The sequence below is a fragment of the Pelobates fuscus genome, chromosome 4 (genome assembly GCF_036172605.1).
Source record: "Pelobates fuscus isolate aPelFus1 chromosome 4, aPelFus1.pri, whole genome shotgun sequence".
Taxonomy (NCBI): Eukaryota; Metazoa; Chordata; class Amphibia; order Anura; family Pelobatidae; genus Pelobates; species Pelobates fuscus.
In genome coordinates, this window is record NC_086320.1 from 349,004,802 (window position 1) to 349,028,612 (window position 23,811).

A 23,811-nucleotide genomic window follows, 5' to 3' on the forward strand; every position below is an offset into this window, starting at 1 on the left:
CTCTGGATCTGACGCTGAGCATGTGCACTCAACTTTTTTGGTCGACCACGGCAAAGCCTCTTCTGAGTGGAACCTGTCCTGTGAAACCGCTGTATGGTCTTGCCCACCGTGCTGCAGCTCAGTTTCAGGGTCTTGGCAATCTTCTTATAACCTAGGCCATCTTTATGTAGAGCAACAATTCCTTTTTTCAGATCTTCAGAGATTTCTTTGCCATGAGGTGCCATGTTGAACTTCCAGTGACCAGTATAAGAGCGTGTGAGAGCGATAACACCAAATTTATCACACCTGCTCCCCATTCACACCGGAGACCTTGTAACACTAACGAGTCACATGACATCAGGGAGGAAAAATGGCTAATTGGGCCCAATTTGAACATTTCCACTTAGGGATATACTCACTTTTGTTGCCAACGGTTTAGACATTAATGGCTGTGTGTGGAATTATTTTGAGGGGACAGCAAACTTATACTGTTATAAAGGCTGTACACTTTCTACTTTACACTGTAGCATAGTGTTATTTCTTCAGTGTTGTCACATGAAAAGCTATAATAAAATATTTACAAAAATGTGAGGGGTGTATTCACTTTTGTGAAATAATGTATGTTTATCCACAAGTACTATTTCACCACTTCGTGACAGTTTATGTATTGGGTCAATCATGATATAATGGATTTGCTTAACCCCCATTTGTATTAAGGGTTTAAATTAACATCACACAGCAAATGTAGTTTGAAACCTTCCAATGTTTATTAGAATTATGGTTCTCAAGTAAATAGGTGGGATTGTATCACACCATATGGCTGTACAGTGATTAACCCAAAACTAGAATCTTAGCTGTATTACTATGTCTGAAAAGTTGGGGTGTTCAACACAAAGTATGTAGTCGAGAGTTCAAATATGCATGCAAATAAGAGATTTTCGTTAATATTTCCATTTTAATTTTTTATGTTTTTATTTTTTTTATTAAGTGTGAGTGAAAACAAACATGGTTTAAATTTTTTCCGGGTGCACCTGCAGATAGTTATTTTGGGATTATATTTTTTACTTTATGAAATATCACAAATGTTGCTTACACTCCGTATTTGTATTTAATGAAAAGTCTCACAGATAGACCTTTTGCATTAACCAATGCCCACAATGCTGTTTTAGATGCATAGTCCACTTTAGAATATCTTCATGCTAGCAGTTTGTTTAAACTTTATAAGGGAGCATTATTTTGCTTTTTTTTTTTTTTTTTTTTTAAACTTGTCTTCATTGGGCACCTTGCATTTTGAAATCTACACTTCTTCGATGTTTCTAAGTTTTAAATTTGTCTCTATTTCAGAGTTGTTTTTTCTATTTTTTTTTTCCTTTTCTATAGTGCCTGTTCGCTAGGCATGCATATGATTGTTAAGATTCTTTATTGTTAAATTCTATATTATGCATGATGTTCACCAAAGAAGCATTTTATGTAAATGTAATTGCATTCAGCAAAGTAATCCCTATCACTTACAAAGTAAAGTTGCATAATTTCCAAGGGTTTGTTCTGTCATATACATAAATAAATTGAGTTAGCACTCTCTATTAGTATAAAAAGTAAAATCATTATTTATTTCTATAAGCACAGAAAAAGATGGCTCCTAGTGATTTACGAATGGGTTGGGTTATTACTTTACGTATGGGTGGGGGCCCTGGGCTATTTTCGCACTGGGGCCCCGTGGTTTCTAGTTACACCTCTGCATACAGAATACTGTTAAGTTATTTTTCATACTTTTATTTAGTAAAATTAATAAATGCTATACTATTAAAATCCTGTATGTATAAAATGACAATTGTGTTTTATGAGTGTAAATTTTGTACAAAAAAATATGTTCATATTAAAGGGAAAAATCGTACAATATAAACTGCTGCGTATTAATAAAATATTATGTTAATCTCAAGTATTTTATTTAAAAAAATATTTTTGTCAAACCTCTTCCTCCCCAAGTTACTTTGAAAAGTACATTTTCATTTTGACATTATCTCCTGAAATTATTTGTTTTGCAATGGACCAACCCAAAAATAGACAGACCTGTTTTTCTTTCTCTGTTATATGTTCAATAATTCATAAAGGATGCAGTAGGTGAATTAAAAGCATAGCTGGCTTGAAGAATGTTTCCAATTTGACTGTTGTTGTCTAAACATTTTTATTTGTAACTTTATATTTTTGTGTCTGTCTGGTTTAGGAAACAAAAATAACTGTACCTATCCACACTTCACTAGCCTGGAGCTGTGTCTCCGTATTGGCCCTGACAATCATTGTTGCAAGCTCTGCTCTTTGCTCCTGTCAATACGCTTAGAAAGCAGAATGGGAAGCTTAAACAAAGTTTCCGATTCTCCTTCTCCAATACAATGTGTGCCCTGATTTTACCAGGACTGAACAGGATTGTGAAGTCAAATTGCGACATTTTTAATATACATTTAAAAGAAAACAGATCACCACATGGGAAAAGTTTTAACACGAGTAATTAGTGATTTTCACGTTTTTTTGAGGCCTTGGTGTTATTTACAGAGAGAATTGACAGCTTCAGTTAAAACTTCACATTACAGAGAACAGCGAGCAGAGTTCCAATGTCATTCTAACACTGAAAGTACCTACCTACATGAAATGCATTGGGTTGCCTTATGGACTATAAGGGACACAATTGTATCGGAATCGCAATGCATGGGAGTGCACCAGACAAGAGGGTCACCAGACAGCACAATAGCAAGCGTTCTAGGTTGGCCAATGTCAGTTCTGTGCATATTGGACCTCTGTTTCTTGAGGAGGAATAAATCATGACCAGTGTTTTATTAAAACACAGGTTTTTTTTTGTTTTTTATTGGTAGCTTTTTTGTTTTTTGCAAACAAGTCTTTAAAGCAGGCCTGTCCAACCTGTGGCCCCCCAGATGTTGCTGAACTACAACTCCCATGATTCTTTCAATTAAACAGATAGCCAGGGAATCATGGGAGTTGTAGTTCAGCAACATCTGGGAGACCGCAGGTTGGACAGCCCTGCTTTAAAGAATCTTACTTTAGCATCAACACAGATTTCTCACAGTCGTGTCTGATTACCTGAATATTTATTTATTTAGCTACAATGACTGGTGAAAGGTAATAACCTTATTGAGCCCTGCCAGCTCTTAAAAAAGTCACAAAACATTATTAATAATGTGTGCAAAAATATATAAATTAAATATATTGTGTATCACTATAAGTTAGATATTGACCACATCTGTACATTAAAGAGAGCCGCAGGGCCGGTGCAAGGATTTTTGCCGCCCCCTCCTCCCCTCCATCACAATGCCCCATCCATATGATTTGCCATATGAGCCAACGCCAGTGCTGCACACGGTGTCTTTTCTCTGAAAAAGTAGTGTGTTTACATTAAAAATGGGTATTGGATCAGTGCTGAGTGATCTAAAGGGAAGGAAACAAGTAGAAAGCTGCAACCTATGGGTATGAGGTTCCCTCTAATGTCCTCAAAGAAGAAATGACAAAAACACAAAAATAGGTCGCGCTATACAAAAAAAGGTATATAGTACTCACATAAGCTAAGAGTAAAGAATAAAAATAAATATGAACATAATAGTCCCGATATGTAGTAGACTTCTTGTGGGTTCCAAGAGGCTAGTAGAGACTTGAGTATATAATGTATTCAATGAGAAGCATCCATTAAAAAGCCTGCAGGCACAGGCTATAGACATTAGAACCACTACATCAAGATGTAGATGGTTCTGGTGACTATAGTGTCCCTTTAATGTGAGGTAAATTAGAGACTAATAATATACTGTATTGCCTGCTTACTGCCAGATGAGGACAAGTAGATGATGATGGGCTCAGGCTGCAGACTGGCTCCGCTGGTCTGGTGTTAAAACAGTGCTCACAAAAACAACGAACAGGGAGCAGCTCCATTTTTTGGGGCCCCTTACACAGATCATGGTCTGGGCCCCCAGGGCCTGCCCATAAGCCTGATGCCTACAAGGACACCCATGAGTTTGCTCACAGGGAGTGGAGTGTATGTGTGTAGGGGATGTGTTATGTGTTACTGTAGAGGATGTAATCTATAGGGATACCAGTTTGTGTAAGGGATGTAGTGGATATGTATAGGGGACACAGTGTGTGTTTGTGTGTAAATAATGCATTATGTGTTTATGTATGTGTGTAAGGCACACATTGTGTGAATCTGTGTTTGTATGTGTAAGGGATGCAAGGTGTGTTTCTGTGTATGTAATGTAATGCAGTGTGTGTGTGCCTGTAAGGGGTGCATTAAGCGAAGAAGTGTGTGTGTGTGTGTGTAAGGGATGCATTGTGTGCTTCTCCTCCTTCCCACAGTGCTCTCCCTCCCCTCCTGTCCCTTAGTGCTCTCCCCTGCCCCTTAGTGCTCTCGCTTGCCACCCTCCCACTCTTCCCTTCCCATAGTGCTCTCCCTCCCCTCCTGTCCCTTAGTGCTCTCCCCTGCCCCTTAGTGCTCTCCTCTCCCACCCTCCCCCTTCCCATAGTGCTCGCCCTCCCCTCTGTGCCTTAGAGTTCTCCCCCCTCCCTTATCTTTCCCTTAGTGGTCTCAACCCCACCCCCCATTTTTCCCTTAGTGGTCCTCCTCTCCCTCCTCTCCAGTGTCCCTTAGTGGTCTCTCCTACCGCTCCAGTGTCCCTTAGTGGTCTGTCCTGACCCCCAGTGTCCCTTAGTGGTCTCTCCTCCTCTCCCCCCCCCAGTGTCCCTTAGTGGTCTCTCCTCTCCCTCCCCCCCAGTGTCCCTTAATGGTCTCTCCTCTCCCCCACCAGTGTCCCTTAGTGCCATCTCCCATGTTCCCACCCCTTCCCTGTTGTGCCTCCTAACTCTATGTAGCATGGACGGACTGCACAGACCGCGGTACAGGAGCTTATGTTTCCTGTACCCGGCTGGACTGCCAGGAAGTGCTCACTGAGACTGCACTTCCTTTCAGTCCGGCCGGGTGCAGGAAGCTCATGTACCGCGGTCCGCGCCGACTGGTCACGCTACACAGAGTGACCCGATAGGAGGGGGCGCTATGCACTTCCCTCCTGATGGGTTACTTGAACTGGTGTGCCCTAGGCGACTGCCTAAGTCGCCTATAGGACGCGCTGGCCCTGATTATATATTCACTTTAAACGCGCAATGTTTCATACCACAAACAAACCTACGTCAGGCTGTCACAGTTTTCAAATAACAAGGGAGGGTTTTTTTGTTTTTGTTTTTGAGGTCTCGGCAGGGAATAGTATTAAAATACATGGAAGGGTAGTGAACAAGAAAACTTTTTGCTTTATATCTATAATAATACGTAAGCTAGGTATTAGAGCGGCACAATTATGTTGTATCTCTCTTTCGCTTTTCTCTTCTTTATGCCTCTCATATCTTAATGATTATACAGCCTTTCCCACCCCTGCCTATTTGCTTTTTTTCATACCTGGGTGCCACCATTTTGTTCTCCTATTTCCATGTTATTTGATGTAAATTCCCGTGCCACAGACTTTTGGAAAGGCTTGAAGGCCAACCTCTTGCCTACAGACTATGGGCTTGGTCACAAGAGCCCCTGAAAGTGACTCTTGGCACTATGGGGAAGAGTACATCAGGCACCTGTCCAGGAGATGCCCTGAAACACTGTGGAACTGTTCCTTGGATCGGGACTGTGCCGCGGTGTGGTCAATCTTTAAGCCGGCGTTGATTGGTCCCCCAACCTCCAAGTAGAGCGCTATTTGAAGGGGAGGGCAGGGAGGCATCAGAGGATATCTGGGGTGGGGCCCTCTCCAGAGGTCCTGGAACCCATTTTTGGAGACCAGGACTAAGCAGCTGCACACCTAGACCTCCTCATTGGATCAGAGAAAATCTGTAAGCAAGTTATATACGCTTTAACTCAGGCGTGGATTCTCCAATCAGGGCGTTATTTAGACAGCGAGTATGCTCTGTGATGAGCTTTCTAGGACTGTGAGGGGTACAGCAGGGACACTTGTACTGTACGTTGCTTTGTATGGAAACCCTCTACAGGGAGTTTCAACACTGTTTATTATAAATAACTGTATTCTGTACAGTAAAGGCCATTCCACCCCCTGCATTCCAACTCATCTAATGAGTGGGGGAAAAGCTATAGTCTCTGCTTTACAGGACAAGGTATCTTGAGCTATAATCACAGCAACCTGGTCAGGTGGAAGAGGTCCTAGGAGACCCCAGGCAACCTTCGGCGACAGGGTCTGAAGTGTTCCAGCGTAAGCTGGTAGTAGCAAGGAAGCTGACCTAGCAGAGTTACCCCGTTGTAGTACAGGAGCTACGTCACACATGTCATGAGCAGTTTATCATTCTATCCATTGTATTATTTTTTTTCACTGATGGATTGTGGGTAACTTATCTTGGCAACTGAAATGGGCCCATTTGCCAAAGTAGTCTGGTGAACTTAAAATAAATAAATAAACAAAACCAATGGGAAATAGAAGGACAAACCAGGCTTTATTTAATACGAAAACTTACAAAGTGACAATGTCCCTTTGAGTCTAATGATTACTTCATAAAATGACAGCAGTAAAATAAGAAAATAAACTGGCCTCCGCTAATTATTCACACATGCTGGTCTTATGGTACATATCAGTCTGCTAAAATAGATCTTTATTAGAACAAACTATACAACTGCTGTAATAAGGACAGTATATAGCCGAGTGCTTTAGAAATGTAACAAAATATATTGTTTTTGAGAGGGCACCGTTTCTGCATTCTCAGATCTGTTTGAAGAACAATTTTCCTGTATTGCCTGAAAGCAGAAAGTGAAGGTGCGACGGTGCAGTAGTACTTGGTATCAATGTAGCTCTCCTAGTGACACTGCAGTAATGCTCCGTGTTCCATTGTGTCTGATTAAACCTGAGTTAGTTTAAAGATTAAAGCCAGGGCTATCTCTGATGTGTCTGGGTGTCACTGGGACAAAGTCCAGGAGAACTGGATGTCTAATGTATACTGTAATGACATAGATTTTCAATTACATCATGTGAAGCAAAGTTCATATGACATGTAGTATTGATACCGGAGAAACTGACGGAAGCCAAGCACAGAGAGATGGACACAGGTTTCTTCAGGAAGGAAGAGATTCTTTATTTGATTCACCAAACGGGACTCAGAGGGACTAATGTCACCAAAATACAACAAGATCTGAGCCCCGGACAATAGTGTAGGCTCCTTATATAGGCATGTAACTCCTCCCATAATAAGCTCCACCCACACATACTCTTACCCAATCGAACAAGAAGTAACTTCCTGTTTGACCACATGGCTTGCCCAGCACAATGGAGGAGGGGAATACTACATCCGGTATTCTCGCACATGCTCCGTACACTACTGATTGCCACGTGCAACCAACCGACCGATACACCAGTATATGCACGTACACATGCCACGTGGTAATCTCAGCCTACTAAATTTATTTTTACCGAGATTCCACCACATTCCCCTCTTTGATGCTTCTGATATTTTCACAATTCCAGAGGCATCACTTAACCATAGTTTGCAGATACCTCAGGTTGCCATGAACCAGACCAGACTTTGCGACTCCCTAAAGACATGAATCCCTCAACATTCCTCTTCCTGTACTGGTTCTCCCTGATTTAGAGCCTCATATCTATATATGGCCATTATCTGTGCAGCAGCTTTTCTCTCTGCTATATTTTCTATAATGCCCTGCACAGACCTAACTACCAAAGGAACAAGACATGGTAGAAGAAGACACAGCATTAAGATTAGCATGACTCCACCTACCAATGCCTTAAGTCCTCCAAACTGCTCATACCAATTACCAAACCAACTACTTGGATTATACCCTTTCCATACCTGAGTAGGCACATGCGCTAGTTTAACCATATGGCTAGTAAGCTCAGCTATTGCTTGCCCTTCATCATCTATTTGAAGACAGCAATTGCTTAGGTTAAACTTCCCACATACACCTCCCTCTACTGCCAATAGGTAATCCAAAGCTAATCTATTTTGGTAAACGGCTGTCCTCATCCTAGTATTATGCTTCGCTAGTAGATTGAGCGCTTGCGATGTCTCATTGGTAATTATCTCAACCACTGCCTGTAATCTTATAATACGGTTGAGCATATATATTGGGGTTCTATATCCAAAAGTACCATCCTCTGCCCATGTAGCTGGCCCATAATAATCTATAATACGCTGGGGAGGCCATTCATTATCTTCCCAGGTACCTATCTCTAGGGGTCCCCTATGATTCACATCATATACTTTAACTCCCAAAGTCTCTCCTGTTTCAATAGGCAACAAGAAGAAGGATGGTTTGAGCATACCTAACACACATGCCCCTTCCCAGTCCTGTGGTAACTCCGAATAGGCTTTCTTACCACAGATCCAGTACAAATTTGCCGGGGCTTTCCAACTGGATGTGATAGATAGATCAAACCACACGTCCTTTAAATTGGTATAACTTGCAAATGGGTTAGGTGGTTCTGAGACATTTGAAGCCGACCACCAGGTTGTATTCTTTGTATTATCATCATAAGCTTTTTGCCCTAGACAAGTCAATTCTCCTACAAATGTATTAAACATTATTCCTTTCCTTGCTATGCAAACATAACCTATAATGGAGGTCTTTAATCGCCACTCAGATTTACCTCTAACACTCATTTAATAATCGGCTTGAGAAGATATTATTTGTTCAATTGTCTAAGAATCAGAATACATTACCTCCTTTGCTTCCCAGGGCCATTGGTCTCCCATATTAGTACCTCCACACACATAGCAGTTGGTCACATTAAGACTACCAGCAATACTTTCAGCCAGATCAATAAACAGGTTTTTAGCATTATGGGGGATCTTATTTTCTACACTCATCTCTTCATAAAAAGAATGGAAAACTTGATGAGTTTGGGATGCTACGGTATCGGTCTCTATCCCTATAAATAATATTGTCCCAGGATCCAAACCCATCCCATATATCTGGAACCCAAATAAGTTTCCGAACCTATCTATAAATTGTTCAGGATTATTAATAAGTATATGGACTGGGTTACACTCCATAGACTTACAATATGGTTTGGTAGGCAACTTAGTAACAATCATATCCCTATCTACTGTCTGTCCCCAAGTTGCCCACCCCACACAAGACCAATATGGACAATAATTATAATCCCTATCTGGGCATTTTGGATTTACATACTTGTTTTTACTACTGGGACAAATATACTTATCATTGGACCCGTACGCTCTTTCCCATTTAAGATCCCCGCATACATTCCACGGTTTTCTACCACTTGATATCGCCTTACATGCATCAAATAGCAGAACACCCGAAGAATGTACGGTTTCTAATACTGTCTTATTTATTAGGGTCCCCTGTGGGTCTCCATTCCGGAGGGTCAACCAAATTGTACGGGGTTGATACTCTGGATTGAAGCACTTAGGTTCTCCTACTCCTAAATGGCATACACTATAATCTATACCTAAGTATCTACACCTAGATACATATTCTTTACACTCATATTGTGAGTGCCAAATAAGGGTCTGGGAAATATGTTTACTTGTTTTAGTAGTCTTAATGCAAACCTCACAGCCAGGTGTGTCGGTACCTCTACCTTCCTGAATAATTAAAAACACAAATATATACATTATCAAGAGCATTTCTTTCGACGTCTTCATCCTCATTCTTCGTCCGTGCGATGGCACCTCAGCTTCCAGGATGTAAGGGCTGCAAGGAATGAAGTTCTTCAGGTCCTCTCTTCCCTTCACAGAGGTCCCTTCAAGACACTCTGGCTATGTCACGTGGGTAAGTGGTCAGGCTTTATTATGGCCGTCAAAACACTCACTTGCTGATCTCTTTAAACACACTTGAAATCCCGATATCTCCTCGTCACTCCGACTGAGTCGTGCGCTTTAACCGGATCTTGCAGGGATTCTCTGGATCTGGTGTAGCTTGCCAAGAATCTACTGATGCTGGTTTAACCCTGGAGTGATGAATCCACGGAGTCACTTCAGCCACCTTTATAGCTGTAGGGGTAGACAAAAGAACAACATAAGGACCCCTCCACTTAGGCCCTAACGGTACACTGTTCCACTCTTTTATCCATACTTGATCTCCTGGATGATAACTATGAACAGGGGTATAAATATTCACAGGTAATCTATCTTGTACCCATTTCTGTACCTCCTCCATAGTTTTACCCAACTCTACAACCTGCTGCCGGGTAATTCCTTCTCCCAACTGACTCAAATCCCCCCTTAAGTTACCAAGTACGGGAGGTGGACGCCCATACATGATTTCAAAAGGTGAGAGACCCATCCTTCTGGTAGGTGTACTACGAATACGCAACAGAGCTATGGGCAAAAGAACATTCCACTTAAGCCGAGTCTCTTGACACATCTTTGCCAATTGGTTCTTAATAGTTCTGTTCATCCTTTCTACTTTACCAGAGCTCTGAGGTATATATGCCGTATGAAGCTTCCACTTAATACCAAGCATATGAGTCAGTTGTTGTAGGCACTGGTGAACAAAGGCTGGACCATTATCCGATCCTATAGAGCATGGTAGTCCATATCGGGGTATTATTTCTCGCAACAGGAATCGTACAACTTCTCCTGCTTTCTCTGTACGAGTAAGACATGCTTCTACCCAACCTGAGTAGCTACACACAACTACTAGTAGGTAGCGATGTCCACCGGATTTAGGCATTACCGTATAGTCTATTTGGAGATCGGACATAGGGAGTCCCCTCATATACTGGACTCCCGGTGGTTTCACTGGTCCTTGCCTTGTGTTATTCTTGGCACATATCACACATCTTCGTACAATGGCTTGAGTCAAGTTGGACAATCTTGGTATATAGAAATGTTTTCTGAGAGATTCTTCCATACTATCTCTTCCAGAATGTGTCCCGTTATGATAGTTCTGGACAATTTCTACAGCTAGTGATGCTGGAATAACTATTCTTCCATCTTCTAACTGATACCAATTGTTCTCCAGGTACTTTCCAGCTTCAGTCTTTAACCACTCTTCTTCTTGAGCTGTATAAACTGGAGTCCATTGAGACAGTGGAGTCGGTATAAGAGCTGCTATATGTTCCACATACTCCTGTCTTCCTGATTCAGAGGCACGCTTAGCTGCATTATCTGCCATCCGATTTCCTTTGGTTACATCACCATCACCTTTCAGATGCGCCCGACAATGTATAATACCAACTTCTTTCGGTTCCCACACGGCTTCCAGTAGTTGTAATATCTCAGCTGCGTACTTGATTTATTTACCCTCTGAGTTCAATAATCCTCTTTCTTTATACAAAGCTCCGTGGGCATGAGTGGTTAAAAACGCATACTTGGAGTCCGTGTAGATGTTCACTCTTAAACCTTCTGCCAATTGTAACGCTCGTGTTAGTGCAATTAGTTCTGCCTTCTGTGCCTGATGTTCCTTTTGACAATGGCCGAGCTTCTATCACCTTGTCTATGGTTGTTACTGCATATCCTGCATAGCGAATCCCTTCTTTCACATAACTACTGCCGTCCGTATAGTACTGGACATCAGGGTTCTGAATGGGAAAGTCACGAAGGTCTGGTCTACTTGAGAACACTTCATCCATCACCTCCAGGCAATCATGTTGACTCTCAGTAGGCTGTGGCAAAAGGGTAGCAGGATTTAAGGTGCCAACAGTCTCTAGGTGCACTCTCGGGTTCTCACACAACATAGCTTGATACTTAGTCATGCGGCTGTTACTAAACCAATGATTGCCTTTATAGTCTAGCAACGTTTGTACTGCGTGCGGGACTCGCACATAGAGTTCCTGACCCAGAGTGAGTTTATCAGCTTCGGCTACCAGCAGGGCGGCAGCAGCTACGGCTCTTAGACAAGGTGGAAGACCACTGGCCACTGCATCCAGTTTTTTGGACATATATGCAACAGGTCGTTGCCATGATCCCAAGTACTGTGTCAATACTCCCACAGCCATTCTTCTTTGCTCGTGTACATATAAGTAGAATGGGCGTGTATGATCAGGTAGACCTAATGCTGGGGCACTCATCAAAGCCTTCTTCACATCTTCAAATGCCTTTTGCTGTTCAGGGGTCCACAGGAAGGGATCGTGTTCTGTACCTTTTATAGCTGCATAAAGAGGTTTCGCCAATATCGCATAACTGGGAATCCATATCCTACAGAAGCCTGCTGCCCCCAAGAATTCCCGCACTTGTCTTCTATTCTTGGGTATTGGTATTTGGCATACAGCTTCTTTTCTCTCTGGCCCCATTATTCTTTGACCTTCAGAGATATGAAATCCCAGATACTTGACAGTCGGCTGACACAACTGAGCTTTCTTCCTGGACACCTTGTATCCTGCCTTCCAGAGAATGTGTAGTAAATCATGTGTTGCTTGCTGACATATTTCTCTAGTAACTGCCGCTATCAACAAATCATCTACGTATTGCAATAGTACACACTCTCCTGGGATGGACTTGAAATCCAGTAAGTCTTGACTTAAAGCTGATCCAAATAGGGTAGGTGAATTTTTAAACCCTTGGGGCAGTCTTGTCCGAGTCATCTGGCGTTTCGAGCCCGTTACAGCATTTTCCCATTGGAATGCAAAGATACACTAGCTTTCCACAGCAATTCGAAGGCAAAAGAAGGCATCTTTGAGATCTAGGACAGTAAAATAGGTAGCCCCGCCCGGAATTAAAGCAAGCAGGTTATATGGATTGGGCACAACTGGGTGTATACTTACGACCGCATCATTGACTGCTCTCAAGTCCTGCACAGGGCGATACTCATCTGTACCGGGCTTTTGAACAGGCAACAATGGGGTGTTCCAGGGGGAAGTACAGAATTTTAGGATACCATACCTTATGAACTTATCCAAATATGATTGTATATTCTTCTTGGCCTTTTGTGGGATATGATATTGTCTTAAGCTCACTGGATAAACCCCAAGTTTCAGTTCAATTCGAATTGGTGGAATATTGCGAGCAAGTCCTGGTGGGTTGTTCTCTGCCCATACTCCTGGTATATTGAACAAGGATTCATCACTCTTAGGGTTTTGGCTAGTCAACACTGTATAAAGTAGCCACTCTTCTTCCTTTGGTACAGATATTGTCATTATACCTGAAGGTCCATTGAACTTTAAAGATGTTGTTCCATTAGGTAGAAACGTTATCTGTGCTTGTAATTTTGACAACAAATCACGTCCTAGCAGTTGGACTGGACATTCAGGCATATAAAGGAATTGATGTTTCACTACGTGGCCTCCCAATGTACAGAGTCGACTTTTAAGAACCGGTTTAGCAGAACTCCTTCCAGTTGCTCCTATTACGGTGATAGTTCTTCCAGATGGAGGAGCAACTAGGTCAGTCACCACCGAATGTTCAGCACCAGTATCAATCATGAAAGCACTCCTTTTTCCCCCTATTGCTACATCGACCATAGGCTCCGCTCGGCCAAGGGGGATGGAGCCCGGTCGGTATCAATAGTCCTCCATGACTGTGTCAGCCAACCCCACAAAGTCCCTATCTTCTCTATCGCGGGGTCTCTGCGCTGCTGGGTAGTACCTATCTCCACTAACACTTCCTCTATTGTTACCACTATTCCCTCCAGGACCTCCACTACCTCTCGCTCTGCCTCTATAATTACCATATCCTGCCCTAGGTCTGTCTCTCTCATACTGTTCCCTTTGTGGACACTCACTTCTCCAATACCCTTCTTCCCTACAGTACGCGCATTGATTCCTACTCAAGGGTTCCCTATTCCATTTACTCTCGCCTTTATCCGTTCCCCTATACACTTCCTTTTCCCTTCTATCTACGCCTGCGATCGCTACCGCTAGCATATCTGCCTTTCTACGCATCTTACGCTCTTCCTCCTTCTTTGTCTCTGTTTCCCTATTCATGTATACCTTGTTTGCTACCTCCATTAGTTGGGTTATGGACATCCCTACAAACCCTTCTGACTTTTGTAGCTTGTGCTTTATATCTCCGTAGGCTTGGCTGACAAAGGCAGAGTTAACCATCCAGGAATTCTCAGGAGCCTCTGGATTAAAGGGGGTATACAAACGGTATGCCTCCAATAATCGGTCATAAAAGACACTGGGCGATTCATCACATTTCTGTAATACCTCAGCCGTCTTAGACATGTTAATCACCTTCTTTCCTCCAGCTTTCATGCCAGCAATAATAGCGTCCCTGTAAGCTTTTAAATGGACCATGTCTGCGCCATTGGCATTCCAATTTGGATCGGTGTTTGGATAATGGGCTGCGGCCCATGCTGCCGGGTTGACCTGATTTTGTGTACGGGCCACTTCTTCCAGCGCTTTAATTGCCGCTTGATTTATCCTTGTCCTTTCCTCATTATTAAATAATGTCATCAACAATTGCTGGCAATCAGCCCAAGTGGGATTGTGTGTCTGGACTATTGAGGTAAACAAATCCGTCATGGTTTGAGGCTTGTCGGTGTAAGAGGAGTTATGGGTCTTCCAATTAAAGAGATCGGTGGTTGTAAAAGGGACATAGACGAAGACTGGATCAGCATATTGTATCTGGCCATCACCGTTAATGTGTCGGGCCAGGAGTCAATCAAAGAGGCATCTGATAATGTCGGGGTTGTAGGGTACCAGTCTTTTGTCGGGTTAGTATGGGGCTTCGTTGAGATGCGTCAGTTAGGGGTTCCGGTCGAGGGGTAGTAAGACAAGGGGATGGGGACGCTTTACTGAGGGGAAGGTTGGTGAGTAGAATATTCCGGGCCGGGCTAGGAGGAGCCTGACCGAAAACTAGATATGGCGCCAAATCGGGGTAGGTGGAGTTAACGGAAGTAGGTATCGTAAGGGGAGGATTTGAAACAAGAGGGCTGGGCTCTGAGCTGGAGGAGGGAGTAGGTGGGGACAACGGGGCAAGGGGAGGAGCGTTTCCAACAGCACCTCCTCTTCCTCTTCCGGTGGAGGAGGAGTAAGGGGGCGGCATGGGGATCTCAGACTCAGGGGGTGTGTCCAAAATGGGCGTGATTACGGCCTTAGTGGACAAGCGAGTCCTGGCCACCATGAGGCGACATTGTTCCTCGTGGCATACTCGGATCCATTTTGGCGAATCATTTACGGCCTGCCTCCAACAGTCTATATACGGAAACTGGCCGTAAAGTTCAGGCCTACCTGATACAGCCACGTGTACACACTGTACCAGATTAGGATCTGTAACGCTCAATTGTTGATAAGATGGAAACAACTGCAGATTTCTGAGTTTGATAATGTTTATTACTTTAAATAAAAAAGATAATCAAATTGAACTGTCTCTTTAATTCCTGGCAGGTTATAACCAGCAGCGGTGTTTGAAGTTGTTTTAGGATAAGGTAAATTTAACACAACCAGCGAGAAGTTCCAAATTAGGATGCAGATAATTAATAAGTAGGTGTTGGAAACAAGATTATGAGTTGATGTGGAGCAGATAGCTAACCGCTTAGATTTAGGATGGTTATATATTAAGTTTGAGCCAATCTGGTTTACTTAACTTATGAAGGAGTGATAATCCAAATTGGTGATGGAGATTCCACAGAGAATCGAGGTTGCAGCAGGCAAGAGAATATCCAAATACAGTCCGAGGTCGTAGGAGAGGAGAAGGAGGGTAAATGATTAAACAGTCCGGGTCCGATACACAGTAGAAGTAAATATTCAGTTTGAAGTTCGCGGGAGCTTTCGAGTTGATCCAGCACTGTGGTGTTGACGCGGACTCTCTATGAACCCTGGGAACGACCACGTCATAGGAGGGGGAGTGGCCGCGCTCCGAGAACCCGGAAGTCCACGGTTAGCGAATGCCGGAAGGTCTGACAGAACCCCCCTCATAAGAAGCAGCCACCGGATGCTGTCAACGAGGTCTGGATGGGTAGCGAGCATGGTACGCGTTGATAAGTCGACGAGCATGCACCGCGGAGGACGACACCCATGAGTCTTCGTCAACTCCGTAGCCCTTCCACCGGACAAGATATTGTAAGGAACCACGATGGATTCGTGAGTCGAGAATCCTCTGAACCTCGTATTCCTCTTCACCTTGTACCAGAATGGGATCAGGAGTGGTAAGAACATCCCTCATGAAAGGGTCGGAGTGGTGTGGTTTAAGCAATGACACATGGAAGACTGGATGTAGTTTCATGGTAGGTGGAAGTTTCAATCTAACCACGTTTTCGTTGATGAGTGACAATATACGAAAAGGGCCAAGGAAGAGTGAACTTAGTTTCTTTGAGGGACGGTTGGTAACAATGTTTTTTGAAGAGAGCCATACTAGATCACCAACCTTGTAAGTAGGGGAAGGTCGTCTACCAGTATCGAAAAACTTTTTCTGAGCAGATGATGCATTTTTGAGGTTATCACGCAACTTGAGGAAGAGGGCAGACATGAAAGCGTTGTGGTTGGAGACGTATGGATTAGAAGAAGGAAGTCCTTGATCGGGGAATGAAGAAGGATGGAATCCAAAATTTGAGAAGAATGGAGTCATTTTGCTACTAGTGTGTACCGAGTTGTTGTATGAGAACTCTGCCATTGGTAACCACGTGATCCAATCATCTTGTAAATGAGAGCAATAACACCGCAAGTATTGTTCAAGACATTGGTTAACTCTCTCTGTTTGTCCGTTGGTTTGAGGATGATAGGCTGAAGATAATTTACGTTGAATGTTGAGGGAGGAACACATCTCATTCCAGAATTTGGAGGTGAACTGTGTTCCTCTGTCTGATATGATTTCTTCAGGAAGACCATGGAGTTTCACGATGTTGTTGATGAATATTTTTGCAAGTTCAGATGAAGAGGGTAATTTCTTTAAAGGAATAAAATGGGACATCTTGGTGAAACGGTCTACCACTACCAGAATGGTGGTATGATGTTGCGAAGGAGGGAGTTCTACCAAGAAATCCATTGAGATGGACTGCCAAGGTCTTTCTGGAACAGGTAGGCTCAGTAATTGACCGAATGGTGGATGATGGTCAGATTTTGATCTCAGACAGGTTGGGCAGTTTTTTACATAAGATTCTATGGTTCTGTCCTGGCGAGGCCACCAGTAATATCTTTTAGACAGCTCCAGTGTTTTTCTTGTACCAGGATGACCAGCCAGAGGGGAATCATGAATCAAGGAGAGTATTTTATTCCTAAGCAAGGGAGGAATGTATAACCTGTCTTTGAAGTAGTACAAACCGTCCTTTTTTGATAGATTGCCTTGTTTGGGAAGTTCAAGATCTTCTTCTTTAAGATGTTTAATATCATCAGTTAATGACGAAATAATACCTATGATTTTAGGAGGTTGAGTTTCGTTTACAGGAAGATCTTGGTGAATTCTGGACAGGGCATCTGCCTTTTTATTTCTGGATCCAGGTCTGTAGATGATTTGAAAATTGAAACGGGAAAAGAAAAGATTCCAGCGTACTTGTCTGGCAGAGAGTGTTTTGTTGGAATGAAGATATTCAAGGTTCCTATGGTCGGTATAAACAATTACAGGAGTGCGTGTGTCTTCAAGTATGTGACGCCAGTTTTCGAATGCAGCTTTAATACTTAATAATTCTTTTTCTCCTACAGGATAATTTCGTTCAGCAGGAGACAAGGATCGTGAAAAAAAAGCTACTGGATGGAGAGGATCTTGAGGCGTTTGGTGTTGAGAGAGGACAGCCCCGATAGCTGTATCAGAAGCATCCGTTTCCATGACGTAGAGAAAAGCAGGATTAGGTAGTTGAAGAATGGGTGCACTTGTGAATCTCCGTTTTAATTCATCAAAGGCTGCTTGAGCCTCTTCGTTCCAAGCAAAGGACCGTTTACTGCTATTGAGCAGGTTGAGGGGATGAGCAACCTTGGAGTAATTTTTAATGAACTTCCTATAGAAGTTGGCAAATCCCAGAAAACGTTGTAAGTCTTTAGTATTAGTAGGAGTAGACCAGTTGACAATGCAATCTATTTTGGAGGTATCCATACTTATTGAATGAGGGGAGATAACATATCCCAAAAAAGTGATTTCATTGACTTCAAATATACATTTTTCTGGTTTTGCGTATAATTTGTGTGTTCTTAATCTGGATAATACCCATCTCACGTGTTTTCTGTGTTCTTCAAGGTTGTTGGAGTAGATGAGAATATCATCTAAGTAAATGATGACACAAACGTCTAGGAGATCTCGGAAGATATCGTTAATGAAATGCTGAAAGGTTGCAGGGGCGTTACATAGCCCGAAGGGCATGACAAGATATTCGTAAAGACCATATCGGGTTCTGAACGCCGTTTTCCATTCATCATTGGCTTTGATTCTAACAAGGTTATATGCCCCACGAAGGTCAAGTTTAGTGTAGATGGTAGCTGTTCTTAATCTTTCAATCAACTCATTGATCAGGGGAAGAGGGTAACGATTCTTGATAGTTATTTTATTTAAAGACCTGTAATCGATGATTGGCCGAATAGTCTGGTCCTTGTTTCTTACAAAAAACATGCTGGAAGCGGCTGGTGAACAGGAAGGTCTAATGAACCCCTTCCGGAGGTTTTCATCTAGGTATTCCTTGAGGGTTTTTAGCTCTGATTCAGAGAGGGGATAAATATGTCCAAAAGGGATAGGAGCACCAGGAACAAGGTCAATCGGACAATCATAGGGTCGATGAGGAGGAAGTGTCTCTGCTTCCTTTTTACTGAACACATCAGCGAACTCTGAATAGCTGGAAGGTATAGTGGATTCCCTAGTAACATGCAAAATGGGGATGTGTTGTAGACATGTTTTCTGGCAATATGCAGAGTTAAACGTGAGAGAGAAAGGAGCCCAGGTAATAAGTGGGTTGTGAGTCCGTAACCAGTCTATCCCTAATATTATAGGATAAAGAGGAGAATTTATGACATCAAAAACAAGAAATTCAGAATGGACATAATTAGTAGTAGTCCTTAAAGGGACAGTTTCAAGGCGAATGGGCCCCGAGGAGATTAAGGAGCCATCAATAACTCTGACAGAGACGGAATTACGTTTTTGAACACAAGGAATTTTATTTTTTGAAACAAAGGATGAGTCCAGGAACACCCCATTAGCACCGGAATCAATAATGGCCTTAGTCGTAATTCTTTCTTTGTCCCACTGTAATATGAGAGAGACAGAGGAGAAATGAGAGGTTGGTTTAGAAGGAAGTACACTCATTATAGTCGTGGTAGAACCATGTTTACCGCCTCTTGGACGTTTCAATAGGGGACAGTCTGGGACCACATGTTCTTGCGAAGCACAGTACATGCAGAGGTTCAGTTGTCTTCTTCTGGTTCTCTCTTCTGGAGTAAGAGGACTTCTCACAACCCCTATTTCCATAGGTTCAGCGGGAGTTATAGGTTTCTCCGGTGCCTTTGAAGAGGTGAAGGGTTTTTTCCATAGAGAGCTAGTGAGTGATTTCTCAGCTTTTCTTTCCCTAAGTCTTCTGTCGATACTGATTGACAGTTGAATAAGTGTATTTAGTGTAGTAGGTAGTTCAGTTCTGGAGAGCTCATCTTTGACAGCTTCAGATAACCCAATACGGAACTGGTTACGTAGAGTTATGTCATTCCACTGAGTTTCAGGTGCCCATCGTTTGAATTCAGCAATGTAATCTTCAACAGGCCGGTTTCTTTGCTGCAGTGTTCTAATGGTTAAATCTGCAGTCGCTTGTTTGTTTGGGTCTTCGTAAAGGAGAGACATGGCTTCAAAGAATTCATCCAGAGAATCCAATATGGGATCATCATTCTCAAGAAAGGAATGAGCCCAGGCCATGGGTTCACCTCTCAAAAATGAAATAACAGAACAAACTTTAGATCTTTCTGTGGGATATGATCGGGGTTTTAATGCAATCAACAACTTGCAGGAATTGATGAACTCTCGGTATTGGGACCTGTCTCCAGAGAATTTTTCGGGGTTGGAGACAGCAGGGTCACTAGCCAAGTGTGTAACTGTGTGAGGAGTATGGGTTTGCAAGTCCCTTACATAAGTAAGGATTCTTTCATTGGTGATCTGTAGATCTTGCATGCCTTGAGTGAGAGTATCCACCCTTTGGTTTAATCTGGTGATTTCAGAAGTGAGATCTGCTGTATCCATTAATTAGGCTGGATCAATCTGTAACGCTCAATTGTTGATAAGATGGAAACAACTGCAGATTTCTGAGTTTGATAATGTTTATTACTTTAAATAAAAAAGATAATCAAATTGAACTGTCTCTTTAATTCCTGGCAGGTTATAACCAGCAGCGGTGTTTGAAGTTGTTTTAGGATAAGGTAAATTTAACACAACCAGCGAGAAGTTCCAAATTAGGATGCAGATAATTAATAAGTAGGTGTTGGAAACAAGATTATGAGTTGATGTGGAGCAGATAGCTAACCGCTTAGATTTAGGATGGTTATATATTAAGTTTGAGCCAATCTGGTTTACTTAACTTATGAAGGAGTGATAATCCAAATTGGTGATGGAGATTCCACAGAGAATCGAGGTTGCAGCAGGCAAGAGAATATCCAAAAACAGTCCGAGGTCGTAGGAGAGGAGAAGGAGGGTAAATGATTAAACAGTCCGGGTCCGATACACAGTAGAAGTAAATATTCAGTTTGAAGTTCGCGGGAGCTTTCGAGTTGATCCAGCACTGTGGTGTTGACGCGGACTCTCTATGAACCCTGGGAACGACCACGTCATAGGAGGGGGAGTGGCCGCGCTCCGAGAACCCGGAAGTCCACGGTTAGCGAATGCCGGAAGGTCTGACAGGATCCAAACTTCCACATGGTGGCCATGCGGCAACCAAAGTAGGCCATTCCCTACTACACAAAGTAGTCAGGCGTGCTGGAGACATCTTTACCCCAAAATCACATACAGTATATCCCTTTTTAAAGTTCTTTAACATACATCCTAAGGGATCCAAAATCGTTGAATCTGACGCGCCCATACTTAACAATGAAGCGTCGTCTCCAACAGAAACTAAACAAACACTCTTCCAATGGTCACACCCGTTCCCTCGGCAACAGCACCACGTGGTACAGTTGCTAAGCGAAAAGCACACGACAAAATACTCAGGGAATTCCCGTACACACAGCTGTTACACCAGTCACTAAATAACTAATACTGTGCCCTTTGGCGAAACTATACAGTCACCCACGCTATAATTCCCTATATCTGAATTACCCGTCTATAACATACCCCAGTAACATCGTCTTTACAAACAGTAGTTATAGTACGGTTAGCATTGGTTAGAGTACAATTTAAAGTCACAGTTTAATTAGTAGTGGTTATGGTGTTAAACATACAACTTAGACGACAATTATTAGTACTTATTTACAGTGTCAGTAATTATACATGGTTATGGTACCGTGCGCTATAATACAGTTACACACTATTCACACTCTCGCTAGACGGCAGAGCTCACACTATCTAGCAAGATATACACGCTACTACAACAATCTTTAGCACATTTACAATTCCCAACTAATCTATTGGCCAGTACCTTGATGGACTACCTAAAACTATCTACATACGTTTTGGTTAGCCACACTGCCCAAGCACCACATATAGCGAACTAGAGGGCGGAATTTACAACAGTACCCTCTTAGTCTATCTACTCTATCAATAGTCTAGTGGGTTCCAAATTTACACGCCTTCCCACTTAGCCAACATAGGTTGAGATCTAGCGAACCGAATTTACACAGGCGCCGCTTAGTCTCCCGGTCCCTCCGACCTAGCGAACAAAATATACACCCTAGAACGGTAGTCTAGACAAGACACTGGTGTCCGGCTAGGGCTATTTACACCAGAACCCCGCCTGACTCCAAACCAAAATTAAACGGGCTGACTACAGGGCGTTTAATTGAGCGGTGCGCCTTCGCTCCTTCCCTCCACTGGAGGGGGCAGATTCCAAATAACCCCTTATGGGCCTACCGCACAATCGGTATCCAATACCCCTAGTGGGTCCGCCGTCTAAAACAGCGGTCGTCTTACCTCCTCGTTCCTGAACCTGAGTTCACACTCATCGACGGGGACACCCCAGCACTTACTACGTAGAGGCCGATGATCTCCTGGACAACAGACCAGTGGCGCCGAGACGAAGGGAGGTCCACGCAGAAGTTCAGGGGTGCAGCCGTAGAGAACGTGGGCAAAGATAGACCGTCTCACGCCTCTGCTTCTCAGCTACCGTTGAACGATGAGCTTCCCGGCCAATGCACCAAATGATAACGGAGAAACTGACGGAAGCCAAGCACAGAGAGATGGACACAGGTTTCTTCAGGAAGGAAGAGATTCTTTATTTGATTCACCGAACGGGACTCAGAGGGACTAATGTCACCAAAATACAACAAGATCTGAGCCCCGGACAATAGTGTAGGCTCCTTATATAGGCATGTAACTCCTCCCATAATAAGCTCCACCCACACATACTCTTACCCAATCAATCGAACAAGAACTAACTTCCTGTTTGACCACATGGCTTGCCCAGCACAATGGAGGAGGGGAATACTACATCCGGTATTCTCGCACATGCTCCGTACACTACTGATTGTATCTTTGCCACGTGCAACCAACCGACCGATACACCAGTATATGCACGTACACATGCCACGTGGTAATCTCGGCCTACTAAATTTATTTTTACCGAGATTCCACCACAGTATTGCTCATATGGCTATTGTGGGCGTGACACATTTCGAATATTAAGTTATCAATGCTCAAACATGCTTTTACAAGTAAAAGCAAGAAAATGCGTTGACTCTCCAACCAACTGCTCACAGTGAGAGGGGATCTACTGAGTCCTCTTTGGTTTTTGTGATCTTTGTTTATGAACGTTTCATATCTACCCACGATGGATCCCATGTGATTATATGAGGCTGTGCATAATCCCATTAATGCCTTAATATATGATATATGTTTATTTTCAGTGCTGCACTAACAGCTCTTTGATGTTCTCAGCTACAGCGCCGAATGGTTACACTTACGTAGGGAGGATTTGGGGCACCGATAGCCGAATCTATAAAAGTCCAATTAGTTTTGTTGTAGTTTCTAATTGCCGATCCTATTGATGTCAGTTCTCTGTGCGCTATTTGGCGACTGGTACTACCATCAGCAGCAGAAAAGGCTGTACCGTACGGTCATGTGTATTCATCAACTCATCATTTGGTAAGCTTTCTAAGAGTACGAGAATTAAACTGGGAAAACAGAAAGATAACAAACTGCAATGTCCCTCTCGAAAAAAAAGAAAAGAAAGTGTTTTCATTGGCAAAAGTTACATTTTTGCTTGGTTTCGTCTCAAGGTTTCGGGTCTCATTAACCTACCCAAAACTGCAGATCCTCAGTCTATGTAGCAATGTGAGTATTACCGTCTACTGAAAAGGCACGTCTATTATTAAAGCAATTTGTGAAGCACTTTCCTGTTTACAATGGCAACAATTACATCCTATCACAATTTACGTTACTGCAGGACTATTGAGATTTTTCTCCCACATATCTGGAAATGCATGGGAAAGTCGTACTTAATTAAACACACAGCCCCGGCAAAAAAGAAGTCTTTTGTGTTAGGCATAGTGTCTTACGCCAAGTTTTTATTCTTCCTTTCCGCTCTCATTTAGTACTTTTTGTGTAGACAGAGTGAATACACTTTTGCCCCTAACACCTTTCATGTTAATTGCGCAAGGTAGCTTCAATGAAGCAAGACTTGGCTTACAAACTAAAATCAAGTGTCCCTCTTCTCCAATTAATTTCCATGTCAATAGAACAATTTGTTTGGCTGTCATACACCTGTGAATCCTTTGTCTTCGCTTTTGCTGATTAAAAGCAATGGACACGCTAAATAAACATATTTATTTTGCAAAGGGTTTTTATCATTAGATCATGATCATTAAACATGTTGGACTTTGTACA